The sequence below is a fragment of the Schistocerca piceifrons genome, chromosome 5, assembly GCF_021461385.2.
Source record: "Schistocerca piceifrons isolate TAMUIC-IGC-003096 chromosome 5, iqSchPice1.1, whole genome shotgun sequence".
NCBI lineage: Eukaryota > Metazoa > Arthropoda > Insecta > Orthoptera > Acrididae > Schistocerca > Schistocerca piceifrons.
Window position 1 is genome coordinate 672,205,926 of NC_060142.1, and position 23,548 is coordinate 672,229,473.

General features: G+C 45.9%; 1 long non-coding RNA gene across 1 annotated transcript in view; it reads right to left on the bottom strand.

Annotated features, from left to right (window-relative positions):
- Nucleotides 1-23,548, bottom strand: part of LOC124798433 — a 95,739-nt gene that overhangs the window by 14,171 nt on the left and 58,020 nt on the right. The window lies entirely within an intron of this gene.

The window sequence follows — 23,548 nt, forward strand, 5'->3', positions numbered from 1 at the left end:
AATGCCTGAAAGTACATTTTGGCTTTTCTTAGACAAATGGGCACATTACATGTTGAACACGACCACAATGTTCTGAGAGGAACACCACGTGCGGTGCATACCACACGTTATCTACATGTAGCCTGTTTTGGATGATGATTACTACCTTCCACTCTGGTTTGTTTTTCCGTATGTGGTTTGGGTTTATTATGAGTTACCCTCTTCCTTTCTCGACTTAACGTCACTACTGTGGACAATCGCTTTGGCAAGCTGTCCTTCGGACACTCTTATGGCACTCCTTATTCGTGACTTGCTCCATCTCAGTTTCTTTGTGTATGCTCAATGCTTTATCACACATGGTGAAAAACGCCTACGACACTATTTTTTTAATTTTGTGATAACCAGTCTCCTGTTAGATGATCAAAATTGACAAAATTCATGATCCTGTTATAGAAACTCAATATATGGGGGCATGTAATTACAATAGTTGATCCATCTTTTTCCTTCCTATTTACACTTGGGGTGTCACCTGGTTCATGCATAGTACAGCTCATGTTCACAGCTCGTTTGTCCATCCACTTGTAAAATTCTACACCACGATTGATGACTGCTGTCCAGGTCCCCTAGTTTCGTCCTTTTGTCTCCATTTTTGGGCGGAATTTACGTGTAGGGTTCACAGTTCCAACTACAAACATTTTCTGAGCTTTTAGTAGGGCTACGAGATAAGATGTGAAGAAACTATCCTTGAAAACGATTTTACCATAAAATTCTTCACAAAAGCTGTCACTATCCGTGCACACAGACTTATTTCAGTCTTCTCTTTAACCAATTTTGTAGTATAAATCTGGAAAGTCAAATTATAAAGAGATTCATCACACAGCGTCCTTATTGTATAGCCTCTTTCACAGACTTGTCTCATGTACTGCTTCATTCAGCTACCGGTGACGATTATCCATCTCATTCACTACTACTTTCTTCTGAATACGATAATAATATATCACGGTCAAGTTCGTATGTAGGGTCACTGTAAGAGTCTTCAAACTAATTTCACTGCGTCTGATGGATGGCCCTCGAAAAGAAGTTTCCAAATTTAATCGTCACTAAGACACCTAGTCATGCTGGATGAAAGTTGTATCCCAGTCGTGCGTTGGTTAGCACCGCTAACCTAGATTGAAATAATATGAAATGAACTTTTTCCACATTACTGCGCTGAAGTTCATTAGCCTGAACTAAATGAATATATAAAAAGACTTACTTGAAAGCGTAAGTGGTATGTATGCGCCAAATTTGATCTTCAAAACGTACACCAACTAAATCACGCGAAACTGCTGCAGTTCAAACAAACAGGAATGTAGCGGCAACAGGAAAGCAAAATGCGTGATATTCATTGCCATGCCATCCAGAGAGAACTCCCTCAACTGTATGACTCGCAACGAGAACTGCTGGTCCATTCGAACATCTGGCATCGTAAAATAGATGGTTAACTTCGATAACCACCGCCTTTGAAAGAGTTAACCAATAAAGACACAGGTACGTTGCTTTGTCCATCCGGTTTTTGGATAGCGTTCTTCCGACACACTGCATCACATTCTCGCCGTCTGTATTTGAATCGTTTAAGACTTCGGAAATATTGCACAGTAGATCGTAATTTAGACACGCATAAATCTGAGTTAAGACCAACCATACACATTACCCATGACTGGTACGTTTTACATTAGTATTTTCAACAAGTGGCGTCCTTGACATTGCTTTTTGTTGTAATTACAACCAATTAAACTATCCATTGGTTAAATGTTTCTCGGTTTACTTATTACGTCAGATTACTACTCCGAAGCTCTAAATGACATCCTCTGTAGTAGTCAGGAATTAATTGTCTTACTAATAGGCCGTGTGTCGTATGTAATTGGCCGCATTATGTCAATGAGACATCAAGAAGAAGAACTTGCATGTGCCACGGGAGTTCATGTCTGTGTCTGGAGGACATATCTCCTTTCAGTATCGAGAGTTAATTTCCGTGCACAATGACAGATATAGCCGCTGCCCCCACTAAATTAGTTGTTGCACGTTGAGATCGTAATAGCTTTTTGATGACAGAATCCCGGTAGGTGGATCAATGAGATAAAATTTTAATTTCAAACATAACCGCATGGAAATGTATAAAGAACTATCCATGAAAGTCGCTGCGAAAAACTTACTCTTATAGAATTGTTGACCATCGAAGTTCAGCTGCGTGGCGTTACCAGTTCTGTTAATGGACGTATTTCAAACTTGTTTGCATTAAACACGTAGCAAAACTACACACTCGTTTTGGGGCCTTCTGCACGCAGAGCGCTTTAAAGGAACGGACCAATTAGGGTCAGTTGCTGATTAACGGTAGAATGACTCTCGCTACTCAACAACACAGAGCATAACATAGCAACACTGAGCGCTGCTTATATTGCCATGTAACTAAAATACATGGCGTCAAGGCGACGAATGTACCATATCTGGCAGTATTTTAAGTTCGTGTCCAATTCAGTCACATTCTGCCCACACGTACCTACCTGGTAAAATCTGACACCGTTCTCTCGCGCCTAATTGTGAAGATGCAACTTTCGTGCCCCCCCCCCCCCCCCCCGAACACACACACACACACACACACACACACACACACACACACACACACACACAGAGAGAGAGAGAGAGAGAGAGAGAGAGAGAGAGAGAGAGAGAGAGAGAGAGAGCGCAACACAAACGCACGCGCATGGCTATAAACTCTGGAGACAATGGCACAGTAGCAATGCTTATTAGACGAGTAGTTGCTGGCGTTGCGAGTGGACAGCAAGTGCGCCTCGGCAGGCAGATAAGAGGCGTGCAGACTGCTGAGCGTGTACCCTCACGGGAGACAACGGCGGAGGCACCAGCAGCAGCAGCAGCACCACAATGGTGGGTGAGGACCGGCAGGACACGCTACAGTGGAGCAGCCCGAACTAGCGGCGCCATCTGACACAAATAACTAGGTCGACAGTGCGCCTCAGTGGAGAACAATTGCCTTCTTCGTTGAGTCCTCTTTTGTGGCTCAAAATGACGAACAGGACTAGCGAATTCTAGGACGTCGCTCTCGACTTCCTCTTTCGTGATGTGTTTCTTGGGCCACCATCAAACCGTCGTATAAGAAAGAAAAACTTGGTACTCAACCTTAATATTGTTAGGCATGGTCCTGTTGGAGGTGATACATCCTTTCCGTCCTCAGATTGTTGATTCCCTGACTCAGCCAATTGTCGCCTGACACTATCTTCGCAACTTGCCCGAAACTTCCCTTACTGCCAGTACCCGAGCTTCGAAACTACCAACAAACTTTATATTTTTCTTGGCGACTCCCTGAAACAGGTCAGCCATATTGTAGGAACGTAGCAATGTTAAGCTAAAGACTACAATTACAAAATTTACATAAAACCAAGTCTAAATACTCTTACAGAAGGATGACGAAAAAGCGTTTACGGGTAAGTAAACAGTAAATAGCTGCAGTTTCTAGCTACTTTTATTAAGACGCTGTCACTAAGTTTTGTACGAAACACACACCAATAAGCTCAGTTCAGGCGTTTTGCCATTGCACAGTGTTGTTCTGGATGAAAACTTGGCTTTCTTCGGTTTTCTTGTCAGTTTTTGGTACGTAAGCAGAGCCGACACTATTTGGCCGATTAAGTAGTGTTCGTACTCTTCTCAAGCAACCGACATAAACGTACATGTTAGTGTTAGCCGATTCAAACAATGAGTTACAAAAAGAATAACTGATTTTTCATTCTACAGAAAGCAGAAAGACTCGTCTACCCAAGTGTGTGTGTGTGTGTGTGTGTGTGTGTGTGTGTGTGTGCGCGCGCTCTTTTATATGAAGGACAAGTTGCAGATTGGAGAGCAAACTGCAGACTTGCGAGTTTTAGTCTAGCACTTGCCCACTGAGTCACAAACTATTACACATACACGTAAAGACAGTGAAAGGGGCACGCTACAAAAGGAGCCTCACCTTTCGCGAGATAAGTGAATACTAAATACTTCCACTGAAATCTGCGCTATCAGTTAGCTGCTAGTTGCTAATTTGTATCTACAACTGTACCTTACAAACCATTATGAAGTGCATGGCAGTGGGTACGTACAATTGTACCAATTATGATTTTCTTCCCGGTCCAGTCACGTACTGAACGCGGAAAAACTGATTTCTTAAATGCCTCTATCCGTGTTATTGGCCCAATTCATCACCTGAAGAAATTGTAGAAATTTTCTAAGCAGGCTCCTTCGGGACAGTTTATAGCTATCTTCCAGAGTACGCCATCAGTATTATCAGCATCTTCGTAACACTCCCAAGAGTAAAACCTGTGAATATTCATTCATATTGTCTTTCATCGTATTCTTTCAACATCCCCGTTAGTCTTATTTGATACACGTCCCAAACACTTCAGCAATATTCTAGAACGTGTCGCACGAGTGTTATGTATGCTATCTCCTGGTTGCATTTACCTTGTATTCTACAATTGCGCCCAAGTCTGCCACCTGCTTACCTGTCCCTAGAAATTGTTAGGCCCAGGTGGTATACGAATTGACCGACTGCTAATATGAGTCGCTGGCGGTCTTTGCAACTGCCTGCAATGTCATTAATATACTACATGAGGAGCAAGGGTTCCCACGTATTTACCTTGGGTACAACTGAAGTGACTTCTACATGTGTCAGTGAGTCTTCATCCAAACAAACATTCTGCGTCCATCCCGCAAGAAAAACTGCATTTATCTACTGCCTCAATCCATGACAAGATGTCATGAGGAAAAAAAAGTTGAGTTTCAAATGACCAATGTTTTCGGAATCCACGCTTGTTCGCATTAAGCATTTCATTCTGTACCAAAATACAACTTTACACTTGTGCTTAGAATATGTTCTAAAACTGTACAAATGGATATCAAAGGCTCTGGACGGTAGTTTTGTGGATTTCTTCTGCTGTCCTCCCCGTAGACGGGTGTGACCTGTCCTCTCTCCCAACCACTGGACAGTTTTTTTTGTTCGATGGATCTCAAGCGTATCATGGTTACAAGACTAACTCAGCTGCAAATTAGGTACTGGATCTAACACTGTTTCCATCAGGCCCTGGAGGTTTGTTCAGTATTAATGCGATTACCCGGGGGCCAATCGATTAACAGGGGTGTGACACACAATAAGTTGTTGGTCAACTTTCGTCTGGAAAAAGAGGCCGATGCTATTGCGACAGGCCACATGTTTGGACAGATGGCGTCCCCCCTCGAATAGCCGATCTATCACGACACCGGAAACACTCGGAAACTCGACTGGCGAGACCATGGAGACAGCAGTAACCACACAGCGGCCATCGATCAGTGGAGCAGAGTGGAGCGGCGTCGGCAAGCAACAAGTGCCCCGCTTCAATCAATAGTCGGACCAACCGACCGGCTGCCCGCCTCACCCAGCGCACCAGGCCACGCCCACATACGCACCTCGCCTCACCTACACACCCACCAACCGACTGACCCACAAACCACGCCCGGGGAGCAGCTCAACGCACTGGACGCTCCGCCCGACCGTACGCCCAGTCAATACAATGGAACTACGGAAACTCCGTGACCTACGGCAGTGTCTCCCGTGACCAAACCAAGAACAGCCAACAGCCAATGCGCAGATCCTCTTCGTGGAACACTCCCAGAAAAGATTAGATTACCTTCTGGATTACGTTTGGCACCCAGAATAGTCGGGGGCATCCATGTACGTAAATAGTAAATCATGATTAACTACACCGCATAGCATTCATCACAAAAAAAACAAAGTAGGAAGAATATTCTGTTTATCGGGAGGTGCTGGGGCGGATCTGCTATCAGCTGTTTCCGATTATGATCGTAAAATTTTTGTAACATGTAAATACAGTCCAAGATTTTTTTTTATATTTCTACACTCTCTTACTCATCACACCGCACAGATTTCTAACCGTTTGAGGGGAAGCATTGTCTCTGAAGAGACAATGTCTTACCGCTAAGACAAAAGTGTTACACATCGCCAGGTAAGTTGCCTCTCACTGAATTATTATTATTCTTTCTATTCTCAGACGTTATATCTGGTCAAAAATGGAAAGTGACGCGGACCTTGATCAAGCGTGACTTCCTTTTAACTGTACGGTAAATGTTACATTGCATTTAGGAACTTTCGGGTAATTGAACATGTATCAATAATTACCTGCACGTACCATTCGGTAGTCACTGTGGCATCAAAGAATATAGCACCGATTATTCCGCGACTGGACATGGCACACTAGTCACCTGTTGAGGGTAAAGAGACTTCTCGATCGGGAAACGCCGATTCTCAGTCCCCTAAAAGCGCCAATTTTGCTTATTGACGAACCCATCCAAGTGAAAGTGGGCTTTTCACTAAACCAAACCATATACATATCAAAGTCCTGTTCGTCAATTCTGTGGACAATAGTGTTGGCGAAACAGAACCGCTGGAGCTTAATGGTTGACGGGTTTGAATTTTGTATGGAAAAAGATGCAGATCTTAACAATTTGTCGCAGTATCTCCCCGTTGATTCCCACCTCCCACCTGTTGTGCAGCTCCTCTGATCGATTACCTGGGCTGGTTTGAAACACAGCGCGTCTTCTCGATGTCTTCAGGCGTTTTCACCCTTCTTGGATGACAGACATTTGCCAACTCTGTCATCACGAACACTACCCGTTCTCTCAAACATGCGAATCAAATTCTTGATTGTTAGCACAGTTAGACTCGGTCGCAAACTTCCTTTGAGGCGCAGTTTGGCCGTTACTGCCCGCGGAATAGGCCATCACAAGCGCTAAATGCTCAGGCACATTGTACCGTGATGTTTTCAAGTGCAAATGGCCGACAAGGCGTGTGCGCTGCGCATTCTAATTCCCATCATGCTCCGCTGCCAACTGTGCGGTTTGATCGTCCTAAAGCAAACCGTTCAGAAGTTAGACTATTTTATTTTGTATAGTTCAATAATTGTCACGCTGTAAATACAGAAGTAAAACAAAATGAGGTATTCATGCTGTATTCATTTATTGTGTGATTGTGGTGGATACAATGTTCTCACAAACATTTGCATAATGAAACGGATATGAAAGACATCGTAAATAAATAAAATATACAGATAGTAGCCAGTGATTATAGTAATGCAACGCTGTCATCTGAGATAACGTTTGTTGAAATCGTATGAAGCGATTAAGTTGTTAATTCAGAGGGTCATGGTGAAAGTGTTTATTCGCTGTGAAATACTAAGTTTTGTAGTTTTAAAGATATTGAAATATTATTGTGCCATTGGATGTGCCTCATTTTTCTGGGATCGCCGATGTATTCAGATTTGCATTAATATTTGAATAATCATAGATGGTTCAAAATGGTTCAGATGGCTCTAAGCACTATGGGACTTGACATCTGAGGTCATCAGCCCCCTAGACTTACAACTAGTTAAACCTAACTAACCTAAGGACATCACACACATCCATGCTCGAGGCAGGATTCGAACCTGCGACCGTAGCAGCAGCGCGGTTCCGGATTGAAGCGCCTAGAACCGCTCGCCCACAGCGGACGGCAATTACAGATTCTCAAAGAGCCGTAAAAAGCTATCTTTCTGCTTGTCTGAGAGTCCGCCATGTTTTCGAACATTGTCTCCGGGATTAACCTATTCCCGACGACGCTTCTCGTCTTTGTGTCTGAACACGTCCTTTCCGGTCGCCTGACACTGGGCCTGCTACCGTTCAGCCGTGCAAGAAGTACATCTTACCTCGTACAAATACTGGGCAGCCGGTTGGTTCGCATAAATACCCGTAACGTTACAGCATGCGTGGGACCAGTTGAAACTTTGAAGTGCGCCGTAGTAGGGGCCCCTTCTCTCACGCTGGACGATGGAGAGTGGGACGGGCCAAAGGGAAACTGTCTCGACCATCGTGTGGAGAGCAACGCCACGGAGGAGCCAAGCATGTTACAATGTATGTACTGGGTGGTACACCACGCTACTGAATGGTAACCAACCGAAGATTAGTACTCAGATGTGCACATTAGAAGATAAGACTTGTTGGCTTTATATAATTTTACTATCTGGTGAGGGCAGCAGTTAATTTCACGAAATAGCCGACCACGGAGAAAGAGTACACGAGACAAGAGTAAACCCAAAATAAACAGGACTCCTGATTTGGATCTCGTGCTCCAGGCTCGTGTTACGAAGCAGCGTAACGGTTCCATTAATTTTTGTTATTCATTTGTGTTAAGGCGCAAAAGCAACTGGGGTCACACGCGCCTATGTTAGGACTGTAGAATACGAAGGCTAAGAGGAGTTAAAAACGACTACACGTTAATCCCAATCGACGTAAGACGGCTAAAACCAGGAACGCGCAGAAATGTCTATAAAATACGCCATATAGAAACGGAGTTCCTGAGCTAAAAATTAATGTCCTTCGCCATACTGCTACAACGAATAAAAAGTAAAAAGCACGTCGTTCGCTAAACGGTCGATAACTCAGATGGCAAACACAAACGAGAACGCAAGTGGTTAAAAAAGGCATTCCGTCTGGAAATGGCAGACTGTCAAAGATTGAGCGCAATGAGCAGGAAGTGGTGGGAGAGCACCACTTAAATGTCAATGGCTAAAGACAGTGGCCGATATGCAACCTATCTAGAATGATCTCACGGCGAGAGGGCCGAGATGAGGTCCTCCAAGCCGCTAGGAGAGGATTAATAACCTGGAGCTTTTTCCCATAATGGGAGGAAAAGTGGTGATGCCAAAGTGACACCGCCTGCCGACAAACGGCAACACGGAGATCATTGGACGGAACCTAAGAACTAGCGGGCTGAGGTACTAGGACTGCAGACTTGGCAGCGGTGTCAGCGGCCTCGTTTCCTGTTAGACCGGCGTGACCAGGAACCCACATAAACATCACTGTGGCTCCATCAAGAGTGAGCCAGTGACAGCTTTCCAGGACCCGTTGTACTAAGGGATGGACGGTGTACAGCACACACAGGCTTTGAAAGGCACAGAGTGTCGGATCAGATGACGCAAATGAAAAGCCTGTGTCGACGAATTTACTGAGTGGCCTGAAACAGGGCAGTGTTCCGGAAGCAGATACCGAAAACGTCGGTGCCAATTACGAAGGCACACCTGACACCACGGTCAGTCAGAGAGCTATCAGTGTACACTAAGGCACTATCGCTAAGTTCCGTGCGAAGGCCGTGAAACTGAAGGCGATAGAGTGAGGTTGCAGTCGTATCCGTAGGAAACGAATGAAAGCAAAGATGAACAAGGGCCACCGCACGAAGGGCTCACACCAGTGGGGGAAGTGGCAGGTAGCGTGAAGTTGCCGGAGCAAGAACTGAAGGTGAACTGCAGGAGGTAACAGAGGGACGCGCCCCATTCTGGCGGTCAAATGAGTCATCGAAGGAGGCGGCATAGGATGGGTGGCCGTACATGGCAGACAAACGACATGCATATCTGCTGAGAAGGCCACAGCGGTAGGACAACGGTTGTTCTGCAGTTTTTGCATACAGACTCAACCAGGCTAGTGTAAAAGTTGCCATTGGCCAAACATATGCCACGATGGTGGATAGTATTGAGACGACATAAGAGGCGTGGACGAGCAGATCATAAACGAAACACCCGTAGTCTAGTTTCGAACGGACAAGAGACCGGTACAAACGGAGGAGGGTGGTTAGATTTGTTCCCCAGTAAGTATCATTGAGGACACACAGCACACTGAGGGACCAAATACAGCAGGCAGCCAGGTAAGACATGTGGGAGGATCAACAAAGTTTCCTATCAAGCATGAGCTCCAGGAATTTCGTTAAGTTCAACGAACGGAAGAGCAACAGGCTCATGGTGTAAAGACGTTGGACGGAACCGACTGCGCCGCGATACATTCATACAAACGGTTTTGTCAGTGGAAAAAAAAGCTATTGTCGATGCTCCGTGAGTCAAGATGATCGAAACATCGCTGAAGGCGCCACTCAATGAGACAGATGCGTGGAGAACTGCAATAGATGGCAAAAATCAACGAAAGTGGAGCGGGAGACGCCAGCCGGCAGGCCATTACAGGGTTAAGAGAACGGCGCTCAGGACAGAACCCTGAGGCACACCGTTTTCCTAGATAATGGCGTCTGGCAAGGCAAGAACCCACACAGGCCTAGGAAACGGGGCATGCGTCCACGGATGCCCCACGTGTAGATTGTACCGGATGATATCAGTCCTCCAGCAGGTGTCGTAGGCTTTCTCCAACACGGAAAAACACGTCCACAGCCTGGTCATGACATGGGTGGACAAAGTGACGAGACAGTCAGCTGCAGAACGGCGTGCTCGAAATCCACACTGTGCAGTGGTTAGTGAATTGCGAGACTAGAGCCACCATACCAGCCGGGCAGGAGTCATACGTTCCATCACCTGGCAAAAATAGCTGGTGAGAGAAATGGGGCAGTAGCTAGTCCCTCTAACCATATGCGGGTGTACGTATGAAGAAGGTGCTTGCCCACAAGGTAAAAGGGTAGAGACATCTGAATGTGATCGTCGTTTGGCCCTGGGGAGGAGGGTCGGGGTGAAGTGAGAGCATGATCTAGCTCCATAAAGTAAAGGCGGCATTGTAGCACTCACGATTCTGAGAAACGAATGGTATCGCCCGAGCCGCCTCAGCTCGTTTCCGATTGAGGAAGGCAGGGTGATGGTGGGAGCATCTCGAAATCTCCGTAAAATGGCGGACCAAGGTATTGAGGTAGCAATAGGCTCCCCTATGACATCGTCTACTACTGTCAGGCTGGAAATTGGGGAATGGATCTTGGTCCCAAAGAGCCTTCGAAGGTTGGCCCACACGACAGAAGGAGCGGAACCGTTAAAAGGACTAGTGAATGATATCCCGCTAGCTTTTTTGCTGTAACGAAGAAAGCGAGACATGTTTATAATGAATGCAGTTTGCCATCGTTGGATGACTGTTAAAAACAGGAGAGCAGATTTCCACGTGCGAATTGCGTCGCGGCACTCCTGAGTCCACCATGGGATCGGGACACGGCATGGTAAAGAGGAAGTACGAGGAATGGAACGTTCTGCGGCGGCAAGGATAACATCTGTAAGATATTCTAACTGGTATCACAACTGGGGAAACGCCGTTCATAGAAGGTCGCCAGGGCCTACGAGCACACCCAAATGGCAGCTTACTAAAGCCTCCAGTCGGCCTTAGTAAGCTGCCATTTGGGTGTGCTCGTAGGTGGGGTAGTCAGCAAACGGAGAGCACGCGGGAAGTGATCGCTCATGTATGTCTCACACAGAACCTATCACTCGAGATGATGGACAGCTGGGCACTGCAGAAGGATAGGTCCAAACGAGAATAGGTGTGCGTGGAGGCTGAAAGGATCATAGGTGCTCCTGTGTTAAGGCAGAGGAGGTTAAATTAAGGTCAACCAAGAGAGCACCTCTCTGACAGGTTCTGGGAGAATCCCGAAGGGGATGGTGGATGGTGTGCACTAAGTCACCAAGCAGCAGAAAAGAGTGAGGGAGCTACCCAATAAGCTGGAGGAAGTCTGCCCAGGTGACATAGAATGAGATAGGGAAGTAAACGGTACAAAGGGAAGAGGTCAAGTGAGGAAGGAAAAGGTGAACTGCAACAGCTTGCAGGTGGGTATACGGTGAGATGGGTTGACTATGAACGTCATCCCGCACGAGCAGCATGACTCCCCCACGAGATGGAATGCTGTCCCCGTTGGGGGGGGGGGGGGGGGGGGGGTGAGAAGCGGACGCTGTGGTTTTAAGAGCAACCGGAAATCCTCTGTTTGATCGAAGGCCATGAATGTTCCATTGAAGGAGAATCGTAACGAGGAAATGGGAGGAGGGGAAAAAAATGAAAGGTGTCACCTCGGCAGTTGCCGAGTGCCAGCCTTCAAAGACTCACTGCTATAGGGGGCAGAGGCTGGAGGATCCTGCTCCACGAGATCTCCAGAGTAGTCACCATTCTCCCTCTGTCGATCTGCAGAGTCGAGGGCAGAACAACTGTTGGCGGTGCCCACCAGCGACACGGAGATAGGTTGGGCGATGGCATCACGTGGCGACACTGCAGAAGAGGATATCTGAGTCGGTGAAGGGGAACACCATTTGCCCTTGTTTGACTTCCTGGAGCATTTCTGGTTTGCAGAGGCAGACTCATGTGTTTGTTGGCTGGAGGGAGGTAGGACGTCTTGGACAGAAGAACCACTATCAAAAGTGAGAGTGTACGTCTGGGCACTGAGGACAGGAGTCACTATGTTGATTACACCGCTACACCTGAAACGTTGTGATAGCGACGTGAAAAACATAGTATGAACATTGCATGAATTCTGCAAAATAAACTCGTCATCTTTGTTGATAAATGCATACATCACAGAACTCCTGCAGATTCTAAACTTAAGGCGTATTCCGCGCAAACACAGTTGTTATCCTTGCACATTTTGTGTTAAATCCAAGGTTACTTGGAATCTCAGGTCAAGTGGATTGGCGGCAGAAGCAGTGCCGGGTTTCGGTAATTACCGTCGCTTTCCTTCCAGGGGCCAACAGCTGCTCACGGCACAGCACAGCGCCGCTACGTGTTACTGAAGCGGAATGCGAAGACACTGCGACAAGATGACAGGTGGCCACGTAACTAACTGGTGTCACGTAAGGAGTCAAGAGTTATGTTTGGTCACAGAAATTAAAGGGATGTAAACTATCAAATCTGTTCGACTAGAAAGGCCAATACCGAGGAGAATTATCTCGACACCGTTGTCGCTGTGCAAGCAACTAGTGTTCAGGTATAACACACTTAAAGGCTGACAACGTAAGAAAGGTAGTTAAATATGCAAGCCCTGAACAAAAGCTACATTCCCATCAACTGTTAATAAAAGCTTTGGAGCCAATATTCATTTCTATTCGTCCTTAACGACAACCACGTTTATGGTATTTACATTCGGTTCCGTGCCCTCTTCTATCTGATGCGTTCATTTTTTCTTTTAAGGCGATATTTGGCTAGGCAGCTCCTTTCTTTTACAGTCCGTTTGTTCACTCCAGTCGTCTTTCTACAGAGGCAAACAATTTCCATTTAACTTTCTAATACTACACAAGATACAATGCTTTGTTTCATCGGTATAAACATATATCGCACTGTAAGTACGAGTGCTGTTTATTAAAGGTAAGAATTCTCTCACTGGGCAAACTTTTCTTTGACAGAGAGGTCCACTTTTAGTCTGGTAGGAAGCTAGGGCTTTTCGCTACAGGCGAACGTGAGAGTCACGTTTGACAGGAACACGGAATCTGTTTACAAGTAATGGATTTCAGCCAATTATTGTGATACGTAAAACTTCCAATTACGTAAGAAACACGTTCCTAACGTTTCAATAAGTAAGATGCCATTAGAGACGAGATGAGGAACCAAAGCATGGGAACAATACCGGCATTTGCCTCCGGTGGTTCGCAGCAAAAAACGAAAACATTAACCGTGATGTTTGGGAATGGATTTGAATCTTTGTCCGCCCGAACGGTACAGTAAACTGCTCAAAATAAGTTTTGTGACACCTGTGTATCTGCAAACGTGTGTGTATTCGATTCAAGGGGAGTAGCGAATGAAAGAATACGCCTTTTAAAACTTCAAAAATAAAATATATATATGGTGTTACAAAAGGTACGGCCAAACTTTCAGCAAACATTCCTCACACACAAATAAAGAAAATATGTTATGTGGAGATGTTTCCGGAAACGCTTAATTTCCATGATAGAGCTCATTTTAGTTTCGTCAGTTTGTACTGTACTTCCTCGATTCACCGCCAGTTGGTCCAATTGAAGGAAGGTAATGTTGACTTCGGTGCTTGTGTTGACATGCGACTCATTGCTCCACAGTACTAGCATCAAGCACATCAGTACGTAGCATCAACAGGTTAGTGTTCATCACGAACATGGTTTTGCAGTCAGTGCAATGTTTACAAATGCGGAGTTGGCAGATGCCCATTTGATGTATGGATTAGCACGGGGCAATAGCCGTGGCGCGGTACGTTTGTATCGAGACGAATTTCCAGAACGAAGGTGTCCCGACAGGAAGACGTTCGAAGCAATTTATCGGCGTCTTAGGGAGCATGAAACATTCCAGCCTATGACTCGCGACTGGGGAAGACCTAGAACGACGGGGACACTTGCAATGGACAAGGCAATTCTTCGTGCAGTTGACGATAACCCTAATGTCAGCGTCAGAGAAGTTGCTACTGTACAAGGTAACGCTGACCACGTCACTGTATGAAGAGTGCTACGGGAGAACCAGTTGTTTCCGTATCGTGTACAGCGTGTGCAGGCACTATCAGCAGCTGATTGGCCTCCACGGGTACACTTCTGCGAATTGTTCATCCAACAATGTGTCAATCCTCATTTCAGTGCAAATGTTCTCTTTACGGATGAGGCTTCATTCCAACGTGATCAAATTGTAAATTTTCACAATCAACATGTGTGGGCTGACGAGAATCCGCACGCAATTGTGCAATCCCACAGATTTTCTGTGAACGTTTGGGCAGGCATTGTTGGTGATGTCTTGATTGGGCCCCATGTTCTTCCACCTACGCTCAATGGAGCACGTTATCATGATTTCATACGGGATACTCTACCTGCGCTGCTAGAACATGTGCCTTTACAAGTACGACACAACATGTGGTTCGTGCACGATGGAGCTCCTGCACGTTTCAGTGGAAGTGTTCGTACGCTTCTCAACAACAGATTCAGTGACCGATGGATTGGTAGAGGCGGACCAATTCCATGGCCTCCACGCTCTCCTGACCTCAACCCTCTTGACTTTCATTTATTGGGGCATTTGAAAGCTCTTGTCCACGCAACCCTGTTACCAAATGTAGAGACTCTTCGTGCTCGTACTGCGGGCGGCTGTGATACAATACGCCATTCTCCAGGGCTGCATCAGCGCATCAGGGATTCCATGCGACGGAGGGTGGATGCATGTATCCTCGCTAACGGAGGACATTTTGAACATTTCCTGTAACAAAGTGTTTGAAGTCACGCTGGTACGTTCTGTTGCTGTGTGTTTCCATTCCATGATTAATGTGATTTGAAGAAAAGTAATAAAATGAGCTCTAACATGGGAAGTAAGCATTTCCGGACACATGTCTACATAACATATTTTCTCTCTTTGTGTGTGAGCAATGTTTCCTGAAAGTTTGGCCGTACCTTTTTGTAACACCATATATATATATACATATATATATATATATAAAAAACCACCCTCCTCCGTTTGTACCGGTCTCTTGTCCGTTCGAAACTAGACTACGGGTGTTTCGTTTATGATCTGCTCGTCCACGCCTCTTACGTCGTCTCAATACTATCCACCATCGTGGCATATGTTTGGCCAATGGCAACTTTTACACTAGCCTGGTTGAGTCTGTATGCAAAAACTGCAGAACAACCGTTGTCCTACCGCTGTGGCCTTCTCAGCAGATATGCATGTCGTTTGTCTGCCATGTACGGCCACCCATCCTATGTCGCCTCCTTCGATGACTCATTTGACCGCCAGAATGGGGCGCGTCCCTCTGTTACCTCCTGCAGTTCACCTTCAGTTCTTGCTCCGGCAACTTCACGCTACCTGCCACTTCCCCCACTGGTGTGAGCCCTTCGTGCGGTGGCCCTTGTTCATCTTTGCTTTCATTCGTTTCCTACGGATACGACTGCAACCTCACTCTATCGCCTTCAGTTTCACGGCCTTCGCACGGAACTTAGCGATAGTGCCTTAGTGTACACTGATAGCTCTCTGACTGACCGTGGTGTCAGGTGTGCCTTCGTAATTGGCACCGACGTTTTCGGTATCTGCTTCCGGAACACTGCCCTGTTTCAGGCCACTCAGTAAATTCGTCGACACAGGCTTTTCATTTGCGTCATCTGATCCGACACTCTGTGCCTTTCAAAGCCTGTGTGTGCTGTACACCGTCCATCCCTTAGTACAACGGGTCCTGGAAAGCTGTCACTGGCTCACTCTTGATGGAGCCACAGTGATGTTTATGTGGGTTCCTGGTCACGCCGGTCTAACAGGAAACGAGGCCGCTGACACCGCTGCCAAGTCTGCAGTCCTAGTACCTCAGCCCGCTAGTTCTTAGGTTCCGTCCAATGATCTCCGTGTTGCCGTTTGTCGGCAGGCGGTGTCACTTTGGCATCACCACTTTTCCTCCCATTATGGGAAAAAGCTCCAGGTTATTAATCCTCTCCTAGCGGCTTGGAGGACCTCATCTCGGCCCTCTCGCCGTGAGATCATTCTAGATAGGTTGCATATCGGCCACTGTCTTTAGCCATTGACATTTAAGTGGTGCTCTCCCACCACTTCCTGCTCATTGCGCTCAATCTTTGACAGGCCGTCATTTCCAGACGGAATGCCTTTTTTAACCACTTGCGTTCTCGTTTGTGTTTGCCATCTGAGTTATCGACCGTTTAGAGAATGACGTGCTTTTTACTTTTTATTCGTTGTAGCAGTATGGCGAAGGACATTAATTTTTAGCTCAGGAGCTCCGTTTCTATATGGCGTATTTTATAGACATTTCTGCGCGTTCCTGGCTTCAGCCGTCTTACGTCGATTGGGATTAACGTGTAGTCGTTTTCAACTCCTCTTAGCCTTCGTATTCTACAGTCCTAACATAGGCGCGTGTGACCCCAGTTGCTTTTGCGCCTTAACACAAATGAATAACAAAAATTAATGGAACCGTTACGCTGCTTCGTAACACGAGCCTGGAGCACGAGATCCAAATCAGGAGTCTTGTTTATTTTGGGTTTTACTCTGGTCTCGTTGTGTACTCTTTCTCCGTGGTCGGCTATTTCGTGAAATTAACTGCTGCCCTCACCAGATAGTAAAATCTGGATAACCGTGCTTCCATTCTCGCTTGCGGACTACTTTTCGTTTGCAGTGTCTTCAGTGCTAAGCTGAAAGGAAGATTGAATCCTTCTCGATTTTACGTATTGACGAACGATGTTTCTTCTTACAACGGCAATCATTTAAGCTTCTTTATACATTGAGCTAATTGTCTACATTACAGTCGAATCACAGAAGTTTGGATACAGGTATCTTGTACAACGAGAATACATTTTGACAAGCAAAATGACAAAGAGCGTAGTACAGAATGACTGTTTTAAAACTTCTACAACGTTATTGTTACTGTTTGAACCGTTTTTCGTTTGTCACAACTCCATGCTGCAACGTCTGAGAACAAGCAGCCCATAGCAGGTGGGCTTGCGAAACTCGTGGTTCCGTCTGGCAGATATGCTGCGCCCATGTACCTTGCATTACCTGCACAAAATAATAAACCACTTCTTCGAAACTTCACTAATAGAAACGTTAATTGAATATCACGATCATCTTTTGTCGTTCAGGACGATCCAGAGTGTAACACTTTTCCTAAAAATGTTACGCCTCAGACCGTTGTGAAGTGTTCTCAATCGAAAGTTCATTTCTTTCGTGAAGGAAAGTCCATTCGGTTTTCTCTATCCAAGTATCGCTGTAGGAGGACTGTCTCATCATGTCGCCTCATAAATCAGCCGTGTGGTTTTATACAAGACATAGCTTTAAAAATGTACATAAGATCAGGGTCTTTTATATTCTCGATCAACCGAGTAAAGTATTTCAAGAATGTGGAGGTGCCATAAATCTCCTGCGCTCTGCGACAAGATTTTTTGGGTGGCAGATCAAAGAATCTGCATCAACATGTCTCGTGCTCTCAGACCAACTTACGGTGTATGGCTTACCTAGACTATGGACGCGTGTGTTGCTGTTCAGCGACGCAAAATGGACTACAGAAAACAGGTAAGTGCCAGCAGAAATCTATTAGAGATTATATTCGGGCATTCAAATCGACTCCAACTAACGCTTTGCTAGCGGCCGTAAATAAAATGCCATTAGAACTAAGCAGGAAATTCATCACCGTCAAATTCACTTGTTTAATGACAGTTTGTTAATAAAGATAACACGTCTTATTACAGAGTTTACGCAGGCAGGTATTGGATTACTTAACCGAACTTGGCTGCTTCTGCACGCCCTTCACTAACTCCTTAGTGAAGCTGAATATCAAAACGTACCTTCAGTTCATCCAAAGAACACTGTACGAGAGAATTTTAGCCGAGAACCTAGCAGCTTGGCCATCCTCAAAAAAGATCTACACAGATGGGTGTAAGTAAAAAGACAGGACAGGAAGTACATCGCAGATGGCTCGACTGACCGAGGAGGCAATTCAAAGCTCCTTGAAGTTGCTTCCATACTCACTGCAGAACTTACAGTGGGTTTGGAATGACTTAAGTACACACAGGAAATAAAATATGAACAAACAATTTTATCAGACTCGCGGTGAGCATTTATGTTAAAATACTACAGTGTTACCACCAGTACCAAAAATTGTCTAGTACATCGCATTATAGAAGCAGTGCAGGGGCTCTCCCGCTTAAATAAGACTATCATCACGTTATGGGTGAAACCGCGCAGCGGGATGATGGGACATGAAAAAGTAGATTCTGTGGCCAAGGAAGCTGCATACACAGGTTCAGTGAAATATAATGTACCACCTAACGATCTTGATACCACAAGGACTATGACCAAGGGCCAGTTGAACAAAAACCTGTAACGATCTTACGAAGTTGAAGGGAGACACTATGCCGCAGTAGTAAGTAATCTCCCATCACGTCCTTTGTACCGGAATTGCAAATGCAGCAGAAACTTCATAGCTCGATGGCCCAACTTCTATTCAGTCACCGCCTCAAAAACATTGCCTCTTCATGTGAATGCGGCAGTAAGGAAGATTTTAATCACATTTACTTCGGCTGTAATAGAAGATATCAAAAAACTGCGAAACTGATACAGCATGCGATGACCTCGGGAAACGCTTTCCCAAACAAACATTAAAATTCTTTTCACTACAGAAGGCAGAAAAGTGTAAAGGAGTCGACGCGATTTTATAACAGTGAGTTAAATAAGAATACAAGAAAAGAGAAATTTATACATTATAATATAGTATATATGGTAATTCGCTTAGATCATTGAGCCATTGGTAAAGTATCGCGACATGATTAAGCGTGGTTCCCACCGAGATGATGCGTTACGACACTTTGGAATGTAGGTCGCGCGATGCGAAGCTTATCAGTGCGACACTCGTGTTCCCACTGGGATGATAGTACGTACTATGGAATCTGCGATGCGACTCGTCACACGGCAGGCAACAAGACACCACGAATCACGTTCCTGTTGCAATTCCAGTTGCAGTCTTAAGTTTTTCTGAAAGGACGTTACTTCTGAAGAGGACGTTATTGTGGCTTATTTAAAGCTCCAAAAACTGAAAAAGAAAAGTGCTGCGTGCACCAGAACAGTGATGTAAATATCAAACAGATTGGCCGTGTTTTCCCGTGACGTCGTGGAATAAGAAAAATTCCAGACAGTCGCCGCTTTGTAGAACAACTACTACCGGCTATTCTGACAAGGCAGAACAAATTTCCAACTTTGTTTCTCCCGCTGAGGAGCTACTCATTTAATAAGGTAGGTTGGTGAAAGTGCCACCGTGAAAAGTATTTTATTGTAAGACCACCTGGTGTAGTACTTTATACAGTGTTGTACGTACAATGAGGTGAGAAGTCATGTGATAGTGATAGGTACACTACTGGCCATTAAAATTGCTACACCACGAAGATGACGTGCTACAGGCGCGATATTTAACCGACAGGAAGAAGATGCTGTGATATGCAAATGATTAGCTTTTCAGAGCATTCTCACTAGGATGGCGCCGGTGGCAACATCTACAACGTGCTGACATGAGGAAAGTTTCCAACCGATTTCTCATACACAAACACCAGTTGACCGGCGTTGCCTGGTGAAACGTTGTTGTGATGCCTCGTGTAGGGAGGAGAAATGCCTACCATCACGTTTCCGACTTTGATAAAGGTCGGATTGTAGCCTATCGAGATTGCGATTTATCGTATCGCGACAATGCTGCTCGCGTTGGTCGAGATCCAATGACTGTTAGCAGAATATGGAATCGGTGGGTTCAGGAGGGTAATACGGAACGCCGTGCTGGATCCCAACGGCCTCTTATCACTAGCAGTCGCGATGACAGGCGTCTTATACGCGTAGCTGTAACGGATCGTGCAGCCACGCCTCGATCCCTGAGTCAACAGATGGAGACGTTTGCAAGACAACAACCATCTGCACGAACGGTTCGACGACGTTCGCAGCACCATGGACTGTCAGCTCGGAGACCACGGCTGTGGTTACCCTTGACGCTGCATAACAGACAGGAGCGCCTGCGATGGTGTACTCAACGACGAACCTGGGTGCACGAATGGCAAAACGTCATTTTTCGAATGAATCCAGGTTCTGTTTACAGCAACATGATGGTCGCATCCGTGTTTGGCGACATCGCGGTGAACGCACATTGGAAGCGTGTATTCGTCATCGCCATACTGGCGTATCACCCGGCGTAATGGTATGGGATGTCATTGGTTACACGTCTCGGTCACCTCTTGTTCGCATTGACGGCAGTTTGAACAGTGGACGTTACATTTCAGATGTGCTACGACCCGAGGCTCTCCCCTTCATTCGATCCCGGCGAAGCCGAACATTTCAGCAGGATAATGCACGACCGCATGTTGCAGGTCCTGTACGGGCCTTCCTGTATGCAGAAAATGTACTACTGCTGCTGCCCTCGCCAGCACATTGTCCAGATCTCTCACCAATTTAAAACGTCCGGTCAACGGTGGCCGAGCAACTGGCTCGTCACAATACGCCAGTCACTACTCTTGGTGAACTGTGGTATCGTGTTGAAGCTGCATGGGCAGCTGTACCTATACACGCCATCCAAGCTCTGTTTGACTCAATGCTCAGGCGTATTAAGGCCGTTATTACGGCCAGAGGTGGTTGTTCTGGGTACTGATTTCTCAGGATCTATGTACCCAAATTGCGTGAAAATGTGATCACATGTCAGTTCTAGTATAACATATTTGTCCAATGAATACCCGTTTATTATCTGCATTTCTTCTTGGTGTAGCAATTTTAATGGCCAGTAGTGTATATACGCAGATGGCGGCAGTATCGCGCACACAAGGTGTAAAAGAGCAGGGCATTGGTGGAGCTATCATTTGTGCTCAGGTGACAGAGGTGAAAAAGTTGGTTGATTATGACCGCAAGACGGGAATTAACTTTGAACATGGGATGGTAGTCGTGGCTATATGTTTGGGGCATCAGACTTCTGAAATCGTTAGGGATTTCAATTCTCCGACATCCACAGTATCAAGAATTTGCCGAGAATACCAAATTTCAGGCATTACCTCTCACCACGGGCAACAGAGCGGCTGAGGGCCCTCACATAACTGCCGAGAGCAGCGGAGTTTGCGTAGAGATGTAAGTGCTAACAGACACTGCGTGTAGAAACCGCAGAAACCGATATGGGACTATGACGAACGTATCCGTTAGGACTGTGCGGCGAAATTTGCCGTCAATAGGCTATGGCAGCGGACAGCCGACGCGAGTGCCTTTCTAAAACCACGACGTCTCCTACAGCGCCTCTCCCGGGCTGATGACCGTATCGCTTGAACCTTAGACGACTGCTTGATGAGACGAGTCCCGATTTCAGTTGGTAAGAACTGATGGTAGAGTTCGAGTGTGGCGCACATCCCACGAAGCCGTGGACCCAAATTTCAACAAGGCGCTGTGCAAGCTGGTGGCGGCTCTGTAAGGGCGTGGCTTGTGCCTACATGAAATGAACAGGGTCCTCTGGTCCAGCTGAACGGGCTATTAACTGCAAATGGTTATCTTCGGCTACTTGAAGCAGCCATTCACGCATTTCATGTTTCCAAACAGTGACGGCATTTTTTGTGGATGTCAATTCAGTATTTCAGCGGGCCACAGGTGTTCGCGGTTGGATTGAAGAACATTCTGGACAGTTCGAGCGAATGATTTTTCCACCCATCGAACATTGGAGGAAGATAACCGAGAAGTCAGTTCGTGCACTGGCGACACATGCTGTAGAGGCAGCATGGCTCATATTTCTGCAGGTGACTTCCAGCGACTTGAATCGATGCCACGTCGAGTTGCTGCAGTACTCCGGGCAAAAGGAGGTCCGACACGATATTAAGATTTATCCCGCGAATTTTGTCACCTCAGTGCATATGACTAATGGTTAAAACTGTTCAGTTTCGCAAAGTAGTGTATGATGCAGCTCCAGGAGTATTCAGAACAAACGTTACTGCATTTGAAGTGAGATCAGTCACCATTGATGGTGTAGCAATGGATGGTCAACTCCGCGTAGGGCTAGAAATTTATTTAAATAAATGGAAGAACAACATAACAATCTCAACATGTCCTCCTCGGCTTCGCCCATCTGCTCATTCAGAAGTAACAGGAATTCAGCTTTCAAATCTCTTTTACTGTCACAAAATTAACTGAAATTAGTGCATCAGTAGCTGATGACGCCAGCTGTTCATTTCAGTACGTTTTTCGTTTCCAGCTTTGGCTTCCGTCGGTAGGACGCGAAAAAGCGAAACACTAGGCAGCTCTGCACTCCGCATAGCAGGCGACAATAACGTCGCGGACAACGTAAATTATAAGCTTTGGTGACGAGTCATGGGAACTTCCGCAACACTGCTTCCAGAGAATGCTTGTGCCTGACTAGCAACGAGAGAGGTAGTTGGTCGTCCTCTCCCATGGACGGCTTTAGAAGCACCATGCCTCAATATTTCTGCAAGGGATTTCAAACGACTTATTGAGTGCATGGATGTGGGATGGACTCCACGTGGACGTGGATTTCGAACAGCGCGTTAGAAATCTGAAAAACTAAATCTTTCCGTGCAAGTTCTGATGTCTTTCCCGTAACTTGACTTTCGTCTTTGCATTACATCTGGATACTGGACGGGCTCTTGTATTTCGAAATTGATACAGGACAAATTTTGTTTCCGTTTGTGTGCTCACCCTCTGGATTATTTAATGCAGGCACTGAAGGTTGTACCTTCATCAGGACAAGAGTAGGACGCTTTGCATAGAGGTCGCCACCTCCTCGAACTGAAGTGACGAGGAAATGAGACAATGCAGTAAATGTCTTATGGAGAGTGCTCGTAAGACATGCAAATCATGCAGTCGTCTGTGCGATATAGACCTCTCATCTATTGGAGAGCAAGCAGTTAACACACTCCCTTACAATTCCGCATCTCATTATGTAGCTTTTAGCGCCGTTGCCGGTAGATAGTCTCGTGGTCACGGGTTCAGTTCCCGACCGTATCGGAGATTTCCTTCGCAGAGGAACTGGATTTGTTTGTTATTCTGGTCATTTCATCTTATCTTCATCATAAAGATGCGCAAGTCGCCGAAGTGGCGTCAAATATAAAGACTTGCATCGTGCGCCTGAACAACGTTCAGGCGTATCAGCCCTCACAGCATGTCCTCAGAAATACTCCAGTGTGGGAGGATACTACATTATTTAAAGTTACACAAGGAATGTGGATATTCCCGTTTATTTCAGTTGGTGATAAGTTTTGAGAATGAAAGCATGGTCCAAGTAGGCTGTATTCTGCTTATTATCAGTGCAATTGGCCAGTTTCAAGCGTAGGTCATT